General features: G+C 45.3%; 1 protein-coding gene across 1 annotated transcript in view; it reads right to left on the minus strand.

Moving 5' to 3' along the window:
* The window catches only part of sulf1 (sulfatase 1), a 68,964-nt gene extending 50,264 nt beyond the window's left edge, over positions 1–18,700 (minus strand). The window contains exon 1 of the mRNA XM_077012776.1: positions 18,550–18,700. The gene's annotated coding sequence lies outside the window, so the exon portion shown is untranslated. The remainder of the gene's footprint in view (positions 1–18,549) is intronic.
* Positions 18,701–18,935: the final 235 nt, after the last annotated feature.

An 18,935-nucleotide genomic window follows, 5' to 3' on the forward strand; every position in this document is an offset into this window, starting at 1 on the left:
TAGTAATCACTTGTGTGTGTGTGTGTGTGTGTTCTAACTGCACAGATGGGTTAAAAGCGGGGGACAAATTTTGATTGTGGTGTAAAAAAATCACAATTGACAAAATACGGCACATTTTCATTTACATTTAAAATGTTGAGTTAAACATTTCTGCTCTACAAATGTTGGATTAAGTACAATGCAGACGTGGAGAAGTAGTCAAACCTTTTGGTCAGAAAAATAATTTCCAGGAACACACCAGGACTGAGCCATGTCACCAGATACAGGGGCTCAGAGACAGCAGGAACCACAGATGGGTGCGTGTGTGTGTGTGTGTGTGTGTGTGTGAGTGTGCATGCGTGAGAGAGAGAGACACCTTCGTGAGAGCATCCATCAGCCCTGGAGGAAGATGTTCTAACCCTAATGTTAAGAAAACCGATCGCGGGCCCAGAAGTGGGGCATGAGCTCCTGTTTGATGAGCCTGCAGAGACCACACGCACACACACACAAGACCCCATGAAACCGCACACACACACACACACACACACACACACACACACACACACACACACACACACACACACACACGAGACCCTGCTGAAACCACAGACACACTACAGACCACTGTGAAATCATGCATACACACTACAGACCCTGGTGAAACCACACATACACTTTCCCTCAGGTCAAACAGGCAACTCAATCACCTTTCACATGAATCACTAAATGATTGCATACTAAAATCAGAGCAAATAAATTCCTCTGGATTAGCGCTACCCTGTAACCAGATCATTATCCTGATAGATCACTGCTCTTGGTCACCCCGTCATGAACGTTCACTGCATCACGGTCAGGTCCAAGCTGCAGGGCAAAATCTCTGCGCAGAGACTGAGTGTCAAATCATTTGGCTGAACAACTCAGCATGGGTTTCCTGGGGTTTCCCAGAATTCTCATATTACCTGGCTGAGATGAAGCCTGACCTAACAGAGCTGTGCAGATGAACAGACCATCTGGGCCCATCGACCCGAGTCCCGTCCTCGCTCGTCTGGGCCGGGACAATGAGGTCCGTGTACGCTCTGGTCCAGATCAGCCCTCCGGCGTCCCTGCGGTGTGCTGTGGCCTGAGCTACACTGTCATGAGATGAGCAGGTCGTATTCCAGTGCCAGTGAAACGCTCACGTCACTTTCAGAATTCCACGATCATTCTTCAGAGGGTTTCTGATGAACATGCACACAATGAACAAGACTGAACCCATGGATGAACAAGAGGGACCCGTGTGTGTGTGTGCGTGTACCCGTGTGTGTATGAACCCCCGTGTGTTTGTGTATACCCATGTGTGTATGAACCCATGTGTGTGTACACGGGTATACATAGATATAGATATCTATGAATCACGTGTGTGTGTGTACCCGTGTGTGTGTGTGTGTGTGTGTACCCATGTGTGTGTGTGAACCCGTGTGTGTGTGTGAACCCAGTACAATGAATTTCAATCAAATCTGTAAATGGCACTATTTGATAAAATGTTAGTGCTGACACAGTTCTGCAAAGAAAGCAGCAGAAAACCCACAAGTATTCCAGAAAAACTTGATGTCAAAGACAGGACAAGAAAATCCAGATCTTCCATGTACATCTGGAGATTCAGAGGAAACTGCATTATAAACCTATAAGGCTCATAAAAAAATGTATCCATGCTAATTGCCAGAAAATGACTAATAATATAAATGCAGAAAGGCTATTTTGTTACCATGGTAATGTCCACATCCCTTTCATCATCACAAATGAATTGCATCTGCATGACACTCTGCCAAGTACCATCTGGTTGAAATGAAAGACAACAAAACTGAAACACCACTGTAATTCTGTTTACACAGTGATGCATGCTCAGACAACTGTTCGGTCCCTATTTATTAAATAAAAAATAAATAAATAAATACTGTCAAACTATTTACTATCATCTAGTGAAGTGGTTATATTTTAAGTCATGTTTGCACTTGAAAGGCTCACTATAAAGGACACAAAGCGCTTCTGAAGTATTAGTTCATCAGTTCATTAGGTCATTATTTCATTAGTTCATTATTTCATTTACGTCACCATGTGGTCCATGGTTGGTTAGGGGAAGATCTCTTTAAGGTTCTACTAAGGACAGACTAAACTGTGAAGAAGCCAGGCGCCCTTTACATAGCACTTCGGCAGAGATCTGAAAGCATAGTAATAGTAACAACAGTTTAGCAGAAGGCTAAATATAAAATCCTCAAGGTATGTGGATAGATTAACTACATAACACACTGCTGTGTGAACACAGCAGCCCTCCAATTAAAACAGGGTATGTAGTTTTTTGACTTAGAAGAGATGCTAACCCAAGCCACATTGGAAATAACCACACCAAAGGCATTATATACATTATGTTTGGTCATATGTTTCCATAAGTGATAGCAGACCACTTGTCACAGTGAAGAAGTGGAGGGTATGGCGGTTGAATTATGCCTTAGAAAATTCCCCTCAGGACTATTAACACGTTTTCTCTTAACTTTTTTTTGTGTCACATAGCAGAATGTATTGGGTGATTATCAGAGTTACTAGCCCACCCACCACGAGACATCAGACAGAGGGGTCGGCAAGGCGATGCGCTTGGAGTTTGTCTCCTGGTAGTCTGGAGATTGGAGTTGCACTAGGGAGAAACTGGGGCAAAACTGGGGCTCTCCACGACAGCCACCATGACACAGGATACATGCAGACTGAACGCACAGAGACTGAACACAGCTTTACATAGGACATCATGTGACATGTGAATGACCTCCGTGCAGTGAGAACAAGTCTGATACATAGAGGGTCTGCCGGCTGAGAACAAACCTTCACCGGTGGAGTCAGGAAGAACCTCTCTCTGGCCATGCACCACAGGATACGCCCTGCAGGTCAGCCATGAACTGGTTACACACACACACACACACACACACACACACACACACACACACACACACACACACACACACACACACACACACACACACACACACACACACACACACACACACACACACACACACACACACACACACACACACACACACAGGTACACGCAGTGCCTCAAAAGCAATGGCAAGAATTGTATTAAATCTGTTTATCCAGCACATAAGTGGTTTGCAAGTCCTAGACAGAAAAGCACCACTCTCTCCTGCTGTTGCTTTCCTCTCTGATTCTTCTCTGATCCCAGACAGCTCCTGTTATGTTGAGGTGAGGCTCTGTTCTGCTCAGTCTGGACGTGGGCTAGCACAGGTCAAGCTCTTCAAAGTCAAGAAACATTCACATCAAGGCCAGCATCCCAACACTACAGGGTGGAACTGTAAATATTGTTTCCTCTCAACAACAACAAAAAAATGGGGATTCCCTGCAGAAATGGAGCCTGTTTGCAAGAAATCCAGTCACACATTATAATATTGCTCCCACAGAGCAACATGGTAGCTGACCAAATACCCAGGAAGACTGATCGCACATCACTCCGTTCACTGCTCATTCAGTTAATCCATTCCGTCTCTGCGAGTACTTCGTCCAGAACAAATAAAACTTCTGCTGCAGAATCCAGCGCCAAAGAACTAGAGGTGCGTTCCTCCTGCAGCTCGAGGACACGCATCTCATCACACTTCTGCACACCTGCTCATTGTTCTTTACCTTGAGCATCAGCAGGACTACACAGTGTCTAGTGGTCTGCTGAGCAGAAAGGCCGAGGTACCCCGAGGTGCCCCTGGTCCTGCTGTGACAAGAAAACATGAAGCAGCCACTTTCTTTGATACACCAAACCTTCAGTCGGAGGCCTGATTGCAGCCACATTCATATTACAGGCACAGTTGACAGAGTAAACAGAGTAAACAACTCTGTAAACAACTGTGTCACACTTGTTTACAGAGTGTGAGCAAGAGTTAGGGTGAGGGTGACTGGGTGAGAGTGTGAGTAGTTTAGGGTGAGTGAGAGTGAGTAAAGGTGAGGGAATATAGTGGGTTAGGGTGAGAGAGGAAGGGTTAGCCTATATGCTCACAGCTCACCCCTCATACTCTAGAGGGGGTATTGAGGGGTGGTTCTGACACGGTACTGAGTGTGGAGGATGGGGTATAGAGAGGTGGGTGTGGCATGGTACTGAGGGTGGAGCTGCTGCTTTGTGTTCAATAAAACGCAGTGGTGCTGCACACCTACAAAAGATCCCAACACCACCACAATGTGTGTGCACTCCTCAAATTCTCCAGTGTAATGCAGACACATTCATACTGAGCCAATCGCCATGGTGTAGACAGTAATAAGACTGAATGATGATTGTAAACAATGTCAAAGTGGCTTTGTTTGAGTATATTCTGCATAAGTCTTTATTTACTGAATGCATTTATCATGATGATTTAGTTGTAGTAAGAGGAATCAGATTTCATTATACCATCATCATTTGAAATCAAGGTCATAAAATATCGAGTCTGAAGCGTGAAGTCTGAAGTGTTCTAATGGCAAAACCAGTTCTGTGAAGACTGCTAGCAGTCATCAATCTCACGCTGGAAGTGTCAGACTGAATAGTGAGGAAAATTCAGTCTCTTCCTGAAACACTACAGCTTAATGCTATTTTATTAGCATGACTGGCAATCTGTCATAAGGACATGCACAAATCTCTTTTCTAACGAAATGTGTCACTACATGAAACTGACATGCTTCAGCCTGAACAAACGCTCATGTCTGTGAGCCTGACGCTCATGTCTGTGAGCCTGACGCTCATGTCTTTGTGTCTTGTGGGGAGAGAGCTTCATGCAGACTCTAGGCAGGGTTTACTCATGTTTAAGGGCACCAGGCTCCATCTTTCCTTCACCAGATTCAACAGTCTGAGAGACCAAAGCACCAAGACCTGCTTCCAACATTAAACAAGAAATGGAAAAGGTTGTGCCGGAAAGGCTGTAATCACATCATGGTGAAAGGACGACTGGGTTTATGACTCACAATAAATACCGGTTCTCTCTACAGCAGCCGTCTGCCCAGGACCAGACATTTCCACAGTGTCTGTCAGAAACACAAGAGATCCAACATGTCGCAGTGCACATGGTTGTGTGGGGGTGTCTGAGGGAGTGATCTGGGATTGGTGTTGGAGTTCAGGTTGAGGTTAGATCTCCCTTCCCTATTCTCTCATACGAGTTAAGTTTTGGCTTAGTGTTGGGGTTAGATCTGAAAAAGAATACAATCTTAAAGAGGACAATCATTACCATTGATCTGATAAAACTGGAGTCCTATCAAGTTAATAAAAGTTTTAAAACATAAGGATTCTGTGCAGTGTTAGCCTTAGCATACCTTAACATACCGGTACCTAAAGCTCAAGCACCCCAGTCTTAACTGAGAGGCAATATCCATTAACGTTTACACTGGGTAGAGTTTATCTGCCTTGCAACAGCTAGAAGCCCTGTTAGAGAGATGAACCTGAGGAATTGTGGGTAGAGATGTAGGCTTTCTCTGAGGAGGCAGAGAACTAAAGTACCTCAATCTGTGGACAGCAGCCTGAGCAGGGCTTGCACCCTGACCAACTCCTAACCCCAACCACCAACCCCAACCGCAACCCCTAACCCCAACCGCCAACCCCCAACCCCCAACCGCCAACCCCCAACCGCCAACCGCCAACCCCCAACCGCCAACCGCCAACCGCCAACCACAACTCCCAACCCCCAACCGCCAACCCCAACCGCCAACTCCAACCTAGCCTGAATGGGACTTCCTGCCATCACCGTCAACATTAGTGCTGCTTCAGCACCTCCAGTTACACCAGCAGACGGCCGAACTGAGGCACTTATGCCATAAACAATTATTCAATTACAAATTAATAATTTTACATTAGAATAATACATGCACTGTAATTATTTATTCTATACATCATATGGAAGGAAAAAAAGATGTCAAACTCCCAGTTCTTTACTAGAGCAGGGGTAAGTCTATGTGTGACCCTGCACTTCCGAGATGCAGGCAACTTCTGTGCTGGTCTCCTCGGCTGAAACTACACAGCACTCGTTTAACGCTTCAGCACCAGGTGTTGAAATAACAACCCATAACTCTCTAAGAGACACAGCAGATCACAGGGTACTGACTTAGAGCCTTAGTTTTGTTACAGGGCAACCTGTATTGTGATCAAGCATAATTAATCAAAAAAGCAGTTCCTTACATTCAAACTACTCTCTATATACCTGAAGAATAATGAACAATAAATGGTAGAACGGTTGGATTATGAGATGAAAATCACCATTCCTAAAATCACATGGTCACCCCCAAAACAACAACACTTGTTGCAATTTGAGAGGGCACCCCAAAGTTCTCCACAAACGGCAAATCCAGCACCAGGCTGAGGGAGACACAGCTTATTCCTCTCAGCACTTCCAGTCACACGCGCACGCACACACCCCGTCGCAAACGTGAATGGGCATTTGGTCTGTGAAAATAAGCACCATCTTTGGTGTGACCTCAGGCTGGGCAGAGCTGCGGTCAGCTAGCCTCAGGACTCTGCTTCCTACGTCACTCTCCAGATGTGAGCTCCCGTCACAAGGGTCCCATTAACGTGGCCCTCAGACGCTGACCCCGTAGCCCCATAACATGTCCACCACTGCCTGTACCGACAGGCAAGCAAAGCCCCTGGCCCTCAGGCAATGGCCCCGCCCCTCAGGCAAAGGCCCCGCCCCCTAGATAGAGCCAGCACCATCCCCAGTCAAAGCCCCCAACCCCTAGTTGACCAGATCTCCTGATATGCACACTTAGCCCCTCAACTCTATATTTTGTTTAGGAAATGAGTCATAAATTAGGGGAGCTCTGAGCAGAAGGGGTGCAGGAGGACAGAGAGGCTTCTGTTACTGTTCTTCATGCGAGAGAGGGGAGGTGGGGTGAGAGAGAGAGAGAGAGAGAGAGAGAGAGAGAGAGGGGGGGGGGGGTAGATTAGGGGGTATTAGAATATGTATGGTTGAAATTTTAAGGGTTGAAAGGACTAATCCCTGTAACACTGGTATTTGAATTCACTGTTGTTTTTTAAAGAATTATGGAAATAATATTCAAGAGTATTGTGCATCATTGTAGGATCAAATATATAAAACCAAATAATGTATTATGTAATTTAGGGTTAAACCTTATGGTAAAGGTTAGGGTTAAATCCTGTGGTAAGAGTTTGTGCTTGTATTTAGAGACAGAGTTCCCCACCACTGGAGAGGACACAGTGTGTGCAACACAGCACGCATGATTTCCCAGAAAGCCCGTATCACAGGGCCCCTACCACTGATGCATTCCCACTGCAGACCTGCAAGACAAACCGACAGACAGAAGTGGGCGTGGCCATCAGACTGGGTGCACAGCTACACTCGCAACATTCCTTCGTCTGTTGGGTGCGATAAACAAGAGGGTTTATTTTGAAAAGGTGCGTGGATGCGTGCTCAAAAACATCCTCTGGAACGGCGCTGCGAATACGTGCGTGACGAGTTAGGGGTTAAAGGTTAAGGGTTAGGGGTTAAGGTTAGATCCCATTTTGGATACAGCGTGGCATGTAGCGTTTAGTGGAACTGCCATGACTTGTTTTGCTTCCTTGATGATGATTTGCTCTGTAAAGGCGATCTACAAACGCTACACTATGATCACAGTGCACAATGAAACAAGCGCAGGCTACCGCACTGTCTGTGACTGTTCACTAGTGATCATGTGATCAGCAGTTTTCCAGCCCGCATGACTCCGTTGGTTGAGTGTTAAGAGATTCCAAAGCCACATGAGCGCTTGGCCGTCTACTTCTTCCAACACTCTCCTTGGAACGCCAGCCCATTAACTTTCCCTAGTAGTACAGGGCCTCTGGCTAAAGCTTGGAGTTAACCCTAACCCCTAGCCCCTAGACCCTAACCCCCTAGCCCCCAACCCTCTAGCAACCCCCTATCATTTGTCTTTTGCTACAGCACTGCCGTTTCGTTGGCATCACAGTAGAGGACTTGGCTAGGAATATCTTTGCAATCTGAACAACGTTTGTGCTCCGTGTTTCTGTGTTGGACAGGTGGGTCCAACAAGTCCGAGAAAGGACGGACGGACCTATACAAGCACAAGAGCGCTACTGAGAGGACAAGTTACAACACTGGAGCGCACCACTCGTCTGCAACACTCCTGCCGTTGAGTGTAAAGCAAGTTTCAGTGAATCTGGAAACCTCATTTTATCGGTCATTGGCAATTTCTCAGTAATCCAACAAGGACCATGTTAAAATATTAGGATTTATGAGATTATACTGAAAGCTATCCAGCCTTCCATCATTCCAAACAAGCTTGAGCTCTGCTCCTGGGTTTAAAAACCTCAGAGATAAAGTATGAAAAGCAATCAACCTCGTACCCTGGTAAAAACCAGTTCCCTGTGCGCACACACTCTTCAGAGAATGAATAGTGGTAATGGTAAGGCTGGCCTCAAATCAAATCCAGGAGGTAAACTAGACCAACCCCTACCCAGATTGGCCAGGCATGACTCTGCTGGGTTTAATCTCTCCAGCTTCTCCCTCTGCTACCACAAGTTTGGACCTTTTAGGTCCACTTCACACACAAAGAGCCTTTAAATACAATCATTTACATCTCCAAACACACCGTTAACTCAACATGCTGTGACGTGCAGTGTCATGACTGCTTAGTACGGGGTAATATTTGAGTGGTTGCTGTGGAAGTTACCATCATTCTTCATTCAGCATTAAAAGGGTCAGATTTTTACTAATAACCACTAAAACACACACATATTAGACAAGAGTTTATGGACACTGGACACCACACCCTAGACCAGACATCACCAGTGCCAAGAGACATGTGGCATAATGTTTGGGTTAGCACTGAACACAGGAGCAGAAAACTCCACTGAACGCTTAGAATGGTGGCATTGTAATTAACAATAAAACCATGAGACATAACCCAAACAAACTGGTCTGGTAATTTTTTGAAATATCACCTTTCCTCAATGATCTCAAACAGATCTCAAATAGCAATGTGGCACGGGGATATTTCCGATCAGACGTTTTCACGGTTCATTGGTACCCCAAAGGCCAATATGGAACAGTAACATTTTATTTTCAGAGATTCTGGACAGACTAGCTGCTTGTGAGCCCACAGTTAACAGGCTCTTAAAGTGAGTTCATCAAAAACCCACACAGGCGACTTAAAGAAGCCCCAGTGTCATAAGTCTTCATTTGTTAATGCTCGTCTGAGTGCAAATTAAGCCTCCAAGGCTTCAATCATGCACTGTTGTCTGTGAGAAGCAGACAAAACTTGAAGCTGAAAATCTCAAGGGTGCTGCAATTTAGCACAACATCCCCTCACGGCGAAAGAACTGCAGCAGTCAAAGGGTTTACAAGCGCAAGGGTTCTATTCAGTGTCAAACAGGAAACCAGGTACTGTAGCGTAAGCACACACACAAAGAGCCACCTAGTGCGAGTGTGTGTGTAAGAGGTGTTAAAGCTGGCTTCCTGTGGTGGATGACTTGTGCAGACGTAGTGATAACTGAGTTATTCAGCCCAGTAGGAGGTGAGGCAGCAGCAGCTGCCCCTCACGTGGGCCGTATACCCAACCAGGCCAGCGCACTTTCATGTGCTCTTACCACAACGCACCCGATTGTCTGGTGTTAGCATTTTACAGCCGCAGACGCGAAGGGGAGGGTAGGGCGAAGGGCGGGTGGGGGTGGGGGTGGGGGGTGTAGGGTGGGGTGGGGTGAGGGGGAGGTGTGGCACTATGACACCAGTCTACACCAGCAGGCACTATGGCACCAGTCTACACCAGCAGGCACTATGCCACCAGTCTACACCAGCGGCACTATGCCACCAGTCTACACCAGCACGCACTATGCCACCAGTCTAAACCAGCGGCACTATGCCACCAGTCTAAACCAGCGGCACTATGACACCAGTCTACACCAGCAGGTACTATGGCACCAGTCTACACCAACGGCACTATGCACTATGACACCAGTCTAAACCAGCGGCACTATGCCACTGGAACAGGAGACAACATTTCTTAGCTAATAATAAAACCCACAATTACAGTAATTTCACTAAGGCAATAATCATGAACATTAATAAAGATATAAACCTGAAAATGGTGGTGTGACTATGCAGTAAATGGCTTGATCCTCTTAAGCCACCCAAGAAAGACAAACTCCTTTAGTTACTGCTGTCCAATCACATAAAGCCACATGCGATTTTCTTTGGCATGTGAAAAGTAGTTTTTCCACTGCTCCGCTTATTCAGAATACACAGTTTCATAATGTAATAACACATGCAATAAAGCATGCAACATGTAATGCAGCAGCCCAGCGTTTTGAACAAAACAAGAACTCCACAACTTCCCAAATATTTGGAAGCTCAGCGCTCTGCCAGTTCACCCACCCACATATGACGTCACACCACAAAGGTGTCCTTCCTGTTTCTCCAGAGGTCTGATTTTAAATGCCTCAAGAGCTCTAGCTTTTCCAAGCATGATGAATAAGACCATTACCAGAATAATCCATCATCTCCTGACCTCACAGAGTCATTCCCAAAAATTAGGACCACAGTCTAAACAGTGATGATCCGGCATATGAGTCAGATCTTGGGAGATGAAGTAAGTTTAACTGATGTTAACTGTTTAACTGCTGACATACAGAGTGTCTTTTGAGCCAAGACCTCCTCTGCAAGACATTAAACATATAGTTTCCACCGACGCCCTTCACGTCTCCACTCATCTTTGCTCCAGAGGACGGTGAGACAAATGACACACATTCCAGCCATTCAGAGTGGTGAGTGCTCTCTCATACCCCAGGGTCTTATGTCCAAGTCCCACATATTAGTGGGACCCACCCTCTCCTCCAAGCTGGACAGCTGAACTTGTCCCACATGCAGCTGCATCTTTTGCTCAACAACCTGCTTCCTCTTCATTGCTTCAGTGTGATTCATTCCCAGTGCTGGCCAAGCACTTCCCAGACACCCACCACCCATGTGGAACCCCACCACAGCCATCACGGATGGGCTCTCCTTCAGCCCTAACTTTTCCTTCCCTGTATTTTAACCAGCACAGATTATAGTCATGATCAGAACCCCCTTAAAGTCTTTATATTAGATAAAGTTAAACTTAAGATAAGCTGCACCACTATGATATGTCTGCACACAACCGAGGAGCTTTTCCTCTAGCAGAGATGTCTAGAATCCTCTGACCTGAGTGGCAAGCACTGCACATTCCACTAATGTTCAAACCAGTTCAGGAGTAAGTCTTTGTTTTGTAAAGTACAGAGAAACCTCAAACAGTAAAGGAATTAATTTACTATAGTAGAGTCACATCTACATCTTTATGTTTTATTAGGATACAGGCAGCCACCAATAACCTCATTAGCAAATCGGCCTTGTAGTGCAATGCTGATTTAGTATATTCTGCTGAGAGCTGAACTTTGGCCAGACTGAGTGATGCTTTGACAGAGTGAATACTCTCAGTCAGGTCTGGCTAACTTAGCCCCGCCTCTCCTTCTGACTCCCTACAGTGTAGCACAAGGCTTTACACATGGCCTGTCAATCATGGCCTTTCCGCTCTGCCCCGTTAGTTTAACCCCATGTTAACGCATCCCTTCTGTGCTCTTTTACAAAATAAAAGCCCCATAGCATAGTTGATTTTATCTGTCTCCACCAAGTGTCAGCCGACAGTGTCGTTCTCAGCATGCAGGGAAAGCAGCTTGTTCACACCCAGCTAGACTGGTCAACCTTCACCTGTCTTACTGGTCCCAGTGAAGACATTCCAATGCTCAGACTGTGCAATGTAAAATTGTGCTTGATGAAAATGAAATGTGGTTCTGACACTACTTTAATACTTACTGCTGAAAGGCAGAATGTGGATATAATGGGACGTTGAAGCATGAGGAGGTTCGACCCAGCTGTGCCATCACTGCTGACCTGATGTATGCAGCACCGGCTCGCGGTAACTCCTGGAGTCATCAACCGCTCACTGGGCTTAGTAACCTCCAATGACTGAATGCCTACAAATAGCACCAACGGGCTGTCTCTGTGCAGACCCCCCAGTGCAGATCCCCCCTGTGAAGACTGCGGCCTCATAGCTCTGAAGTGCAGATTCTTCTCCTCTTGCCCTTACAAAGTGAAACAATTTTAACATCAGTATGAAAAATGCTGCTAATTAAGTCACTGCGTTGAGCTTTTACAGACCTCCAGAACCTGATAGGCTGCAGGACCCTAACCTCTATTTCTACTCCCTAACCCCTACTCCCTAACCCTTGCTGCTGGATCTCTCTACCTCACACCTCATGTATGTAGCTGCTCCCAACCTCCATCACACATAACCATACAACCTCTAACACACACAACCACTGTCCTTCTAATCCAATTAGAAAATCTACAGGTTACCACTTGAAGTTGTGTGAAATGACACAGTAGTACCACAGAATTGGTCAGTAGTGGAGGACCAGAGTTGGCATTGGGTCAAACCCAGGAGCAGAGGACCCTCAGGAAGCATTCACCCAGACAGCTGACCTCATTCCCATCAATAGACCTCCATTTGTTTCATTTCACTGTGTTCAGAGTCTCACCCATTCAAACAATTTTCTTTACCCAGCTGGGGGGGGGGGGGGGGGGGGGGGGTTCTTCAAACATGCAGAGAATGAAGGACAGAGAATACCCCACCTACTGTGCCATCCACCACCTACGGCTGTTCTCCTACATCCCGAGATCAACGGAGAGAACAAACTGCACACTCATAACCCAGCAGCTCGCAGCCTGAACACCCACGAGCTTAGCCAAGGTAAAGCAGCAGAGCGATCGGAAGATGGCCACCGTGTTCCAAACATTTAAACACCACAACTGGCTTCTGACTGAGTAAGGAACAGGCAGAGCTCAGTTATGAATGGACGTCCTGTCCTGTAGGTGCTGTTAACACTGCCTGTATTAGCCAAAGAGGTTCAGAAATGTGGGACTGTCTAACTCTAGTTTATCTTGCATGCTTAGGGGAGCCAGCTTATGGTACTCATTTATCTCAAATACATCAGACTGTATCAAAAGATCAGCAGAAAAGAAATAAAATCAAATACAAATAAAAAAAAAATCTAAATGTTCTTATTTTTTTAAAACAAATGGATAAAGGGTCAAGGATCTTGTGGCTGTATTCCGTTTTCATAAAATTTAGGTTCTGACTAAACATCTTTAAATAAATAACAACAATCTTATGCCCCAAACACACACACATACCCCACACAACACACACACCCCAAAGGTAGATTTCACCAAATGGCTGTTTTCCAGAAGGGCTCAGAACTCCCACACATCCCCCAGAAACAGAACAGTGTAAAGTGATGGGAAAGATCAACTAACGAACCCTGCTTGGAAGGACAGGGCAAACACTGCTATTGTGTGGCCATCTTCTCTTCCCTGACAACTGGGCCCCCACAGGAGCTTCAGTGCAGCTGTGCCATGTTTGCTGTCCTGGTCTGGGTACGATCGCCCAGCAGATGGGAACGCAGAATCATCCTGCATTCAAATGAGCAGTGCCAAACGTGAGCTTAACAACATATTCAAATGAGCAGTGCCAAACGTGAGCTTAAAGACACACTCAGGCCTTCTATAAAGGAAACAGCTATCAGACGCTCTCAAATCAAAGGCAAATCTATACGCCGATACTCATATCTGTGAAGGCCAATATGAAACCAACCTTTGCATCAGGGTGTGTAATTCAATTAACACAACATAAAGGCCTGACTACCTCGGTGTTTGAACAGGAAAAATCCATTCATGTAAAACTGAACAATTAACTGATCTTGCCAGTTAAAAAAAAAACTAAACAAAAAACAGCACCTCACAAAAAGTGCACCAAACTAACAAAATCAAATAAACTGCAGCCACTTCAAAGTTCTTCATCATGTCTGCTAATAATCTGGCTAGTATGATGCTGCTGTAAGATATGAATAAGCAGAGTGATTAGCAGCACATATACATCGCAGTAACGACACCAACATATCAGGGGTGATGCATGCAATGATGCCCAAACGTTCTTGAGGTTCTTCACAACGTGAGGGAGAATGAGTACACGTAACCGCCAGCACTCACCTCCTCAGGGTTAGGGTTAACTAGGGTTAGGGTTAGCTAACCTCCAGTGCTCACATCCTCAGGAAACAGCAGTGGGCCAGTCCTGCCTCTGGTCCCGTCTCTGGTCCTTGTGTTCTCTACTGTGCACTGAGACGAGACTCTGAGATAGGACACCGAGACGGTACGCTGTCGATCACGTTTGGTCATTTTTCTCTCTAGCCATACCTTGTCACTCTGTTGCAGGTTAATAGCTTGTTGCAGGTTAAAGCTTGTGTTTATTTGTCCATAATTCCCATAATTCCACAGTTTTTATTTTTATGTACTTTGCAGCAAGTAAAATTCCCTAAAATTTTGTCCTGGATCTGGACTGTGGATTAATATGTTTTACATTTTTCATATTTTAAAGTAATCTATTAGTCAAGTTTATTTTGTGTTTGTGTTGATTCAGACTCATGTAGTCTGCTTTACTGGCAATAAGCTGCTTTGGTCGTGTTGAGAGAGAATCACAGCAGGCTCCAGATGTAAGCAGCACATATAGAATCAACTCTATACCAAATCTCTGCCTCCTGATACACTGGGGGCCAAAGAATAATGATTGTCCAGTTACTTCTGTGTAACACAACCTTCAGCTCCTGCTGAACACTGAGCAGATTGTCCAGTTACGTCTGGCCTCCTTCGACTGGAGGGATCGTGTGTAACATCTTCTAGCTCCTGCTCAGTTCCCCAGTACACATAACCTTGAGATCCATGTGATCCATGTGGATATTAATTAAATTCATTTGAAATATCACTTAATATTATACACAGTCAAATCAATAACTGTGTACAGTGACAAAAGAATAACCACTGGTGTAACAGGAGGTAAAACTACCACCCTCAGTAATGCCCACATTTACAAACACAGCCCTCACTACAGACCTCATAATGCCCACATTTACAAACACAGCCCTCAATACAGACCTCATAATGCCCACATTTACAAACACAGCCCTCACTACAGACCTCATAATGCCCACATTTACAAACACAGCCCTCACTACAGACCTCATAATGACCACATTTACAAACACAGCCCTCACTACAGACCTCATAATGCCCACATTTACAAACACAGCCCTCACTACAGACCTCATAATGACCACATTTACAAGCACATCCCTCACTAATGACCACATTTACAAACACAGCCCTCACTACAGACCTCATGACCATATTTACAAACACAGCAGCCCTCACTACAGACCTCATAATGACCACATTTACAAACACAGCCCTCACTACTGACCTCATAATGACCACATTTACAAACACAGCCCTCACTACAGACCTCATAATGACCACATTTACAAACACAGCCCTCACTACTGACCTCATAATGACCACATTTACAAACACAGCCCTCACCAATGCACACATTTACAAACACAGCCCTCACAATGACCACATTTACAAACACAGCCCTCACTACAGACCTCATAATGACCACATTTACAAACACAGCCCTCACTACAGACCTCATAATGACCACATTTACAAACACAGCCCTCACTACCGACCTCATAAAGCCCACATTTACAAACATAGCCCTCATTACCGACCTCATAAAGCCCACATTTACAAACACAGCCCTCACTACAGACCTCTCAAAGCCCACATTACAAACACCGGGTTAGGGTTAGGTCAGTGCAGCATTGTTCAGTGTAATCAGGCTGCTGGCTCAGGATGTACAGCGTAACATCACCGACTACCACAACAAAGCATTGTTAGCAACAAAATACGGTCTGGGTGGATGGAGGGACGTGGTCATGGCAGCCAAGGAAATATTCACGTCTGCCGTGCTGAACTCTTGGACGCCTGAAAGGGTGAAAGGGTTAGACAGAGCAGCAGGAACAACGTCTCCCACCCACACTCACAACAATGCACCAAGAACAGCTGTGACTGCCAAACACACCTATTAATTATTCTCTTCTTGTTCTCGGCTGTCCTAGGTGAGATCATGCAGACGCTCATGTCCAAACCTCCCTAAAGCCTTCACAGCTACACAAACCCACAGCCTCATCCTCCAGCCCTCTGCACTGCTCCTGTGAAACATCCATGTTTTTTGGGACTGAATTCCGCAGTTTGGCCCAGTTTCAGGGGATGAACGTCATGAAGTGAAATCCACCTTCTGAAGGGAACAGCGGATAACTCTGGCAGATGTGTCTGCAGAACATCATGTGCAGCCTCTTCTCTGATACATCCTTGGCACGGCAGACCTGCAGAAGCCTTGGAGAAGGCCAGAGAATAAACGCAGGAGCACTAATCCGCATGGAAGTAGATGGAAGTGGAGGGTGATGAATGCCATAAGGACAGCTGTTCCCGACATCCAGTCACTCCTCATTTGGGACATAAAACAGGAGGCCGGAGAGCGTCTCCACTGCCAGAAGGTTTTATGACTCATTTTGACAGTCTGGTCGAGCTCCACAAGAACACAGCAGCTCTGCTCACCTCTGCCACTCATGCAGTCAAACACAGTGAATTCCAAACTCATATTGACATTCGTACAATGATCTGCCTGCTAGTTTTCACATTTAGGGATGTGTGTCTGGATTAATGTGGAGGTGATGAGGTTTTGGTTTCTTAAATGGGTAGTGAACCGGCTCTACCTCACGTTCAGGTGAGATCAGAGATCTGACACACGCCAGAAAAGAGGAGGAAAGGCCATGTCTATCCAGCAACAAGGTACCAGTCAACCTAATAACACACACACACACACACACACACACACACACATACACCAGACAGAAGCCTCAAAAGCTGCAGGCCAGCTACAATCCCCAGTGGACATCGATTAATTGTTCCACCTATGCTGTGGCCGCCAGCGACTTCCACAGTGGGGCCCTGTGGTAGTCCATAAACAGGGAGGTTGAAGGAGAGCATATCCCCTTATCTCCTCGAGGAGGCTGGAGAAGGAACGTTTCCCCAGTCACACCCATTGCTAGGGGCCATGTTGCTGCTCAGACCACTTGCTGATGCAGATCCTGAGACATCCTAAGACGCGTGGCCTGTACCGAACCATCAAGTCCAAGTTCCTTCACTTATACTTAATAATTGTATAGTATTCTTCAGACATCACATGTCTGGCTAATTAACTGCATCTCAACTATAATAGAAATCAATTTTAAATCATGAAATCAAGCATTATTAACCTGATGTCAGCAGTGCACTATGATTAGAGAGGTCCGTGAGAATGATGTCAAATATTGACCATGTATGTAAGGACCAAAAGCACATTTGCACATCTGGAGAGAGAAAGATCACATGACCCATGGAAAGTCTAGGCCAATAAATCAAGCTAGCCTAAATGACATCAGCACCATATAATAATAATAAAAAGTATTTTAAAAAAAAACTAAAACTCATTTTATTACTGGTTATATTCCACCCTGCTGAATGACTGGGCAGGACATTGTGCTCATCACTGCCTGTACTTTGTCATTCTGATAGCTTATAACCAACATTCCAGTATTAGGTAAGAACACAACAGACGAACGCACCACACGTAAGAGTGCTAACGCATTCTCCGGAAAACGATGAAATCATTTCTCGGTTTGGCTGAAGATATGATCGATGCATCAACCAGAGGCACCACTCTCCCCCCCACCCCACCCCACCCCACCCCACACACACACACACACACACACACACACACACACACACACACACACACACTGCAACCTTTCTTGGTTAGCACTCACCACACCCGCCTACCACAGCTATGATCCTGTCAGACCCATTCCCACCACTTACAGACACACAAGCCAAAGACTTGCTGGCCTAACACGCGACTGTGAAGAGAAAGAACGACTGGAGATGTTAGTTTGTGTGTTCTGACCTTACTCCTTGGCTTCAGACAAACCTTTCCTGAAATAAACCACTGCACTGTGGTGTGGTGTGACTCTGAGCAGGTTCATGCACTAGAAAATATGGGAGTGTGATCTCTCCAAAATACATTAATTTAGATCAGAAATGACTCAAACAAGAAAGAGGATATGGCATGTGGTACAGTAAACTAACGTGTTTCGGCAGAAGATCACAGCAGTTTATCAGAGGGACTTAAACAGGCTGAGGCCGGATTTATAGAACTATAAAGCCCTTGCCACCTTATTCGTGCTCAAAAGAACTTTGCAACTTTGTTTTCACAATCAGTTTCTCAGTAGTCTGACAAAGCAGTCCAGAAAGAAATAAAAAGCAGAAAACGCCCCATGATACTTCCAAGTCCTTCCTGGTTTCTAGGGTACAGGATCAAATATCTATGACTAAGACCTTCTGGTAAATCATAACCTGAGAGACGTCATACAAAGTGTGTTTATCAAACTCCATGCTGCGTCTAAACACAAAGATAATCTACCTCTGGGCTTCCTCGAGAAGTCGACAGCACTTCATATACAGCAGAACAGCAATGGCAAGACGTCGAAGAAATTACATTTGAAAATCATTAAAACGTTTATCATCTTAAAAAAGATTCTTGGCTGAATGTAGTTTAGCTTACCGACGAAATACGCTGTTGCTCTACCAAGTATGAGAGGCGATTTAAACGCCCAGGCCTAACCACCAAGCGCCACATTAAACTCAGGCCAAATACTAATGACCTGCCGTGGCTTGATGGGGATTTCTGAGGTGGACGGATTTTCCCGAGTGAACCGCCGAGTGTTCAATGGATCTGCACCACCACTTCATTCACATAGTTCGAGTGAATTGATCGTATTAATAAACATTATCGATAATACTGAGCTTTATTTATTGAGTATTGGTGATGTATCTTCTTGTGTTTTGTAACCTATTACTCATTGGTTGACATTTTATTTTATTGTATATTTATTCACGCACTGAAAATATTTGTATTGCGCACTAGGGTCCTCTTACAGTTGTATGTAC

The sequence above is a fragment of the Brachyhypopomus gauderio genome, chromosome 7 (genome assembly GCF_052324685.1).
Source record: "Brachyhypopomus gauderio isolate BG-103 chromosome 7, BGAUD_0.2, whole genome shotgun sequence".
In the NCBI taxonomy this organism is placed as follows: Eukaryota; Metazoa; Chordata; class Actinopteri; order Gymnotiformes; family Hypopomidae; genus Brachyhypopomus; species Brachyhypopomus gauderio.